This window comes from Pyrus communis, chromosome 11, assembly GCF_963583255.1.
Source record: "Pyrus communis chromosome 11, drPyrComm1.1, whole genome shotgun sequence".
Classification (NCBI taxonomy): Eukaryota; Viridiplantae; Streptophyta; class Magnoliopsida; order Rosales; family Rosaceae; genus Pyrus; species Pyrus communis.
The window spans coordinates 4,839,455-4,847,219 of record NC_084813.1 but is presented as its reverse complement, the minus strand read 5'-3'; the positions used below and the strand labels follow the sequence as shown (position 1 = coordinate 4,847,219).

The window sequence follows — 7,765 nt, the reverse complement described above, 5'->3', positions numbered from 1 at the left end:
TAGGATTGAATTTGGTTTGCAGGGAATCAAGTGGTTCTTAGTGAAACCCTTTTCTTGGTTTCCTTATATTTTTCATTGAAAAGGTTTTTACTATTTTTCTGTGTGAGTTCAATTGTTTAGATCTACCCAAATCATATATTGCAAGGCAGCTTGCTTATGGTTTGTGTTAGGCTGACTATTTGCATATCTCCTGAGGTTATCAATAGGACTAACTACCAAATCTTTTGTATGTAAATAGGATGTACATACACATCAATTTATTATCTTTTCTATGAAAGTAGTACTATACACAAAAAGTTTGTATGACTTTTAATCCCGCAGCATTGCGCAGGTGTCGTTTGCTAGTGGAATCTAAAGGTTTGGATTTTTTATATGATTGGGCGGATGGAGAGGATTGAGAGATATTTTTGAGGAAATCATTCAGAGGCTATCCAAGAAAAGTGAAGCGAAATATTTTGCTTTTTCATAAAATCTGTAAAAACTAATGTACTTTACAAATACTAAACCTCATTTGAGCTAATTTGACAATTTTAAGCCTTATTGGAGAAAAGCTTAATCAATGATTATTAATGGCCAATTTCGTAAAAAAACCATTCTTTGAGATATAAAGAATGCCTAATTTGGAATAAGAGCTGCATGAAGAAGCATATTCCAAGTATCAGGAACTCCAGCTAAACACCAGTGGTTGCAGTCCATGCCCTTGTGCCCGCCAAGGCCATAGACCGACGGGTGCGCATCCTTTCGCAGTTGCGAAAGAGCTGTAATACTCAGCAAATGGACCGGCTTTGACGCGGTACTTAACACTTTCTCTAGTACTTGCTCTGCTGGATGTGGTTTTCCTGGAAAGTCTGGACCCGGCAGTGGTTCTGTTTGTGCATTGCAGTTAATTGCTTGAGGATCGCCCCACTCTGTTGCACTGATACAAACAAAAATTTGAGTTTGATTAGAAACTATCAGAAACTGGATTCGATAATTCTAATTCTACGAAATGCGTTGTGATTCGGGTTATCGGGTGGGTCGTGCTTGTGCCCGTGTTCGGACAAGTACTTGCACAGATAGTTGAGATTACTTACTTGCTACGATCTGGAGAAACGTCTTGGAAGAAGACCTTGGTTTTGTTGGGGTCTACTTTGGAGTCAACCCATCCAGCCCAAGTGGTCAACGCCTTCTCATATGCAACCAAGCGATCCATATCCTTGTAAGTTTGATTCCCCACTTGAATCAAATCCCATCTGCAACACATTTGAAAGAAAACATTCAATTACTTGCACAACACGCAAATTCAAAAGATAGAGGCAACTAAAAGCTCAAAGATTGGGTGGAATTCTAATCAATAGGCGTCTTACGGTTGCTTTCTTCCAACGTGAAGCCACCAGTGCCACGAGTCGAAGATCAGTACGTTGTTTTGCAGCCACAATTGCTCGTTTTCGAGTGAGATTGAGTCGAGTTTGAGGACACGGCCATCACGTGTGCTTACAATGTCGACAATGAAGGCATTGCGGGAGAAGGACACCTTCAGATTTTATTCCTGCAAGTTGTTCAATTGCCATTCATCATGTAAGTAATCCAACCAAATCTGTCATGTAAAACTAATAAAATGGCAACTTCATGATTTCGAAATAACAAAATAGTTTGGAACACAAAGCTTGTACATCTAATGTATTCTTTCAATCATTGGCTTAGGACAAAAGTGCAGCAAACAAGTCCATGTGGGAACTGAACCAAACAACACATCATCTACTTGTTTATATCAGTGCGACATTATGACAATTATCTCAAACCAATAATACGTTATTATATGAAAAATAAATAAAAAATTAAAACACGTAATGCATTATTGTTTGAAATACTAGCTACTCCCTTGACATACCTAGTTTAAGTCCTCCATTATAAGAGTAATTATAAGAAACATAAATATATATATACACACACACATACACAGACCCGTTATTGTTTGAAATACTACTACCTTGACATACCTAGTTCAACGATCCGAACCGTCTATTTTTTAAGTCTTGATTCATAGATCATCCTTGCAAAAATTTAATTCAATCCGAAACTATTTGTCTATTTAATGATCAAGATAAAATTTCATTGTTTCTTATATAACAAAGTATTCATTAATTTCTTTGAACTTAAATAGATGTCTTAAACATTTCCGATTTGGCTAATATTTTACAAGGATGATCTATGAGGTGTAACTTGAAAAATAAACGGTTCAGATCGTTAAAGTTTGATGTGGTGTGAATCCCACAACTAATCCCCATTTTTATAAAAATATAGAGATCTCTTCCCTTAAAAGTATCCTCTCTCTCTCTCTCTCTCTCTCTCTCTCTCTATATATATATATATATCATATTTTTGTGCATCTAATCTATTGGTGTAAGTTGAGAAGGTCACCAGAAATGTGAATGTAGAGAGCCCTCCTTTCGTGACCAATGTGTATTTGGTTCCTGGAACAGCCGTATAAAGCATGCAAGCGACTGCCATTGGTTCAAACTCAACGAGTCTTCGACAAATAGTACGCTTTTCCCTCTATGCGTCGACAAGAAAGTACTTCCATCAAATCTGCATCATCAAAATTTAAACACACGGGTCAATATCAAAGTTACATAATGTGTTAAGTAGATAGTAGTGTTGCAATGATAAGTAAATTGCGTGGTTTGTGCAAGTAAATTGCGTGGTTTGTGCAAATGTTCTCCCATCATAAATCTATGTTGTTATGTTGCAAGATTGTTGATTAGGATTGCACATTCAAATCTAAATTGGGCCATTTGTTCAATTCGGAAATTTGGAATCTCTTATCAAGAATATGGGCAAAGAAGTCCCATCCCAAAATTAAGAAAAATGTTTGATCAACTGCTGTTTGATATTGTTGTTGCAAACTATATTTCTCAATTATATGAGACATAGTTTTTCTTATAATAGTATATACGTCCACATACATACCATCTCCATCTGGCCAAGGCCCTCATATTTACATGTGCAACTTAGCGTTGAAAAAACGGCAAATAGAGAGGTGCTTTACAATTTATACAAAAGTATGAAAGGAACCAAAGTGCATGTCCTTTAGAATGTGAAATGCCACCAACCAATCTCAAATACGTGTTGTATTAATGTTGCAAAAATCAACTCTAAATACCCCACAACGAGAAATTTTTCATTATAATCGGAACGCAAATAGTACACCACTTGTTTTTATACTAGTGGTGGGAACTTTTATTTTTTAAGTTATTAACTTTTTAACATATATATTACACTATTTGTATAATAATACGTGATATACCTTCCTGTGTTCCGGTCAACCATAAAGTTAAAATTACTAAAATAAAATAATTAGATACTTTGACATGTGAGGAAGGGTTGAAGAACTTTCATCTATATTGTTGTTTTAATGAGAAAAAATGTAGTGTGATTTCCCCTTCTCCCGTCCTTTGTGACGCCTTGCTCTTTCTTCTCTCCCACTCCTCTACCTCCTTTATAAATTTGTAATCAATATTTAAGTAATAATCTAATGGATAATATTAGAAAGATTAAAGTTTTAAACAACATTTTGTAAACTAAATTACATAAAAGTTGATGATTGTATTATTATTTAAGCGTTGATGAACTTGCTCATTCCTATTAATGACATATCATTTAGTTTGCAAATTTTGTCTACAAATTTAGTATTCCTAACATAACCCTAATCGAATTATCAACAACCTCATTATATAGTTTACCAAATTTAATTTAAAATTTTAGTTTCTCTAGCTTTACCTTTCTTGGACTCGGAGGATGAAGCATTATTTGAATGTGTGATCCAAATAACTCTCACAATACTACATGTAGGATGTCTGGTTAGATTATTTGCGTATGCATATGCATGTATGATATATATGGGCAATCGTAACGTACCTTGGTAAGCCGCAGGCAAAGGGTTGCCATCTATACTTGAAGTAGTTTTTGTCCGGGCGGCCATTCCCTACGCAATCAAATACCGTCTCAATGAAAGGGCAGCTCGGCGCGGCATAAAGAGGATATGAATCATCAAAAACCCAGTTTCCGTGAGAAAGATTGCAGCCGTTGATAACGCTCCCTACAAGTCCTCCATGCACTTGGTGATGCAGAAGAGAAAATACAAGCAGTGATACTGCAGCTCCAATTGTAAAAGAAGCCATGAAAACACGGAGGGATATTAGAAGGCTGGTCGTCCAAGTCACAAGGCATATATATGCATATATCATAGAATTATGAAGTAATAATAATATTGCAAATATGGTAAAATTAAGGTAATGTGGAGATAATGGAAACTGGGATTTGGTTTTCCCTCTTCAACTAAATATGGAGTATCAATTAATAATATGGGTCATCTATTCATTCTTTCTATAATATTTTCTAGTTTTTTGTAAGTTTCTTTTTTTTTTCTTCTGAAAATGTATGATATTCATTGATAATGTACAAAATAAGTATAAAAAGAGGATAGAGTGCATATATGTACATGAGCCTCGATAAAACTTTATTGGGAATTTTCTTTCATTTAAATTGTACTTGTTACTAATCTTTGTTGGTGTCTTAAGATAATTGATTTGTCGACTACAGAGGATTCAGAATTCTATCCATGCAAACATGCGACCTGTAGAAGTAATGGCCAATGCTCTTCCGATGGTGATGGGGAAGATGTTTGTTTTGCAGCGGAGAGAGCTTTTGTGGATGTTATTCGTTGCCTTTTTTGTTCGCACCAAGTGGTTGTGAACTATATTTCTTGTTAGGCAAACGAGGTGGCACATTGGATGGCTCGCTATAGTCTAAGTCATCAAGGCGTATATTTTTGGGACGATGTCAGTCTCCTATGGTTAATAAGTTGTTTACCTGATGATTATTCCTAACGTGACCTGTTTTGTTTCTAGCACAGGTGACTCTTTTTTTCTTCCATCAGAGATTTTCCCATGTGGTTAACCCGAGATGAAGGTTCTTTCAGAGCCACGTTCTTCTTTTCCGTGCTCTCTCTATCTGTTCCATTTTATCTCTTATGAATGAAATCCTTTATTACCTTAAAAAAAAAGTTTGCCGTAACTTTTTGTTTTGTTACGATATGACCCTCCACTCTACCAAAATTTTAAATTGAAATAAAAAAAATATTCTAACAGCATTTAGGAGAAAAATAAACAAAATATACTCCAATATTCGAAGGAATGCTTGTTATATTAGGAGGATGGAAATTATTTAAATAGATCACTACTGAGCATAAAGAGAAGATAAATCACAATATTGAACGGTTTAAATCATGAAACTGTAATACTAATTTAACTTCTGTATAATCAAACAAATAAAATTAAATCTAACTTATTAATTCTCATGCAAGCAACCATACAGAAACAAAAAATCTGGAAACAAAGTAAAAAAAGTCACAAGAAGAAAAAACAAGGGACAACTCAGTGCAACTCAACAACATACAGAAAACTGATCAATTTAACAATTGAGACTTAGAAAATAATAATTTTACTAATTTCCTCAAAAGTAATGCGCAATGACTTACTCATTCTCATTCCACTAGACATACAAGTTTTAGGAGACGACCAAACCTCGAGACGCACTTGCTAGTACTTGAATCACTCGATTGGACCAATTCACACTCAACAACAATATGATGAGAGGAACAAAGCATACTGCAGAGAGATCACGAACACAGTACAAATCTCTTGATTACCTCAATGAAAGGCTCAAAGAAGTAGTCTGAATGTCCTTGCGTTTATATTAGCCTATAAATGGCAAAAATTATTATCCTATTAAGAAAGTAAATCGGTCGGATTCTTCCTTTCTTTTTTATTATGGATGATGAATTAATCCTGCATCACAATTCGGGAAATTAAAAAAAAAATTTGTAGAAAAGGAAAAAACTCGTGAGTTTTAATTCGGGTAATTAATTACAACAATCCTATTAAGAAAGTACAATTGAAGAAGATACCACTAAGGCATACTAAGTGGCTTGTTAATAAGGAATTGGATTAACAATCCTACACTCACATAAGGAATCGGCCTTCGTTGTTTTTCTATTTGGCTTAAATGTCAAAATAGTTCCTCTGTTACAACTATTTGGCTAATTTTCCCCCATAAAATTAAAAATTAAAAGTAAAGTTACTCTCCTCCTAACCTTCCGATCTCCTCCCTAGCATTCTCTCATCTCCTAATTCCCCCACCCTCTCTTTTCTATGTCACAACCTTAATAATTTTTTTAGTTGCAAATTTTATCTCTTATATGTGATATTTTTTATTGATTTGTATTTTTCTGTAAATTTAAATTTAAACAAAGAGAAAGAGTAATATATGGCTATCTCAATTATTGGTCTGTTGCACGATTACACAATTGGAGGCGAGGTGGTTGGAGTTATTTTTCTTGGGACTACGATAATAGGTGGAGTCGAGATGGATTTAGAGACACATTCTTCGAGTTGCAAGCGTGTGTGGCTAGGATCGGGGTGTGGGTCTAGGATCAGGGTATGGGTCAAGGATAAGGCGGATGGCAGATTGAGTTTATTTAAATCTTTTTTTATTTTGAAATTATATTTCTTTCTATTTTAATTGAAAAATAATTTACTATAATAGGGTGTGTGGTAGTATTTTTATTAATTTTTTTTAACAGAGATTAGATGAAATGTTCCTAATTGGCTAACAGAGATAACCACGAGGACTAAGTTTATATTTGTTGATGCACAAAATCGACGAGGACTTTGGTACAACAGAAAGTGTGAAGTTTATAACCTTCGCTAGGTTGCTCTGGTCATCAGTGTGGATAAGTATGTAAATAAATAGAGACAGGGAAGCAAATAACACAAGATGTACGTGGATCACCCAGATTGGCTACGTCCACGAAGTAGAGGAGTTCTCATTAGTTGTGAAGGGTTTACACAAATACATAGGCTCAAGCTCTCTTTTAGTGAGTTCTAGTGAATAGTTTAGTACAAATGACATTAGGGATTATTGTGGGAGAATGATCCCCTTTTATAGAAGAGAGTTTCTAGTTTTGTTCTGACATTGACACGTGTCGTGTTGTGATTGACCTCTGATATCGACACGTGTCACGCTGTGATTGGCTTCTGATACCGACATGTGTCATGTTGTGATTGGCCTCCTGGTTGGAGGAAAAGTTTTGTGGGTCCTTGACGGTATGCTGTTGACCGGTGCTTAGTAGTTTCGGGATTGGTCAAGTATGGTACAAACAATATTTATTTTTAAATATTTTAAATTAAATAGATAACTTTATAAATAAGTTCATATTAATTTTTTTATTTTTTATTTTTTTTATTTTTTTTAACAAAGATAGGATGAAACCAAATTGGTCAAATTAAAAACACATGGACTAAATTGGTCAAATGACTATAATGCAAGGACCACTTTGACACTTAAGCATTTCTATTTTGTAAGTTTTTTTGTTTAGAGATATACCTTTTCCAACATAATATTCGATAACCATAATATGAGCTACTTGTAAGTGAAAAGTTTAAGGTTTGAATCTTGCAAATGCCGAGTTCGCAATCAATTTATTCACCACCCCTTATTGTAAATACATCTTTATGGATAATGCTAAGAAGACAAAATATTTAGACCACATTTCGTAAACCATATTGACATAGTTGTTATGATTAGATTATTACTTAACTGTTGATTAACGTGCTTATTATATATGAATGGTACATCACATGGTTTACAAATTTAGTCTGAAAAATTGGTCTACCTAGCATTATTCTATCATATATTGGGTCAATTGCTGAGCGGAATCAACAAC

The 7,765-nt window shown here is 34.6% G+C and overlaps 1 pseudogene; it reads right to left on the bottom strand.

Moving 5' to 3' along the window:
* Positions 1-503: 503 nt before the first annotated feature.
* LOC137709491 (protein trichome birefringence-like 43) lies at positions 504-4,226 on the bottom strand (annotated as a pseudogene).
* Positions 4,227-7,765: the final 3,539 nt, after the last annotated feature.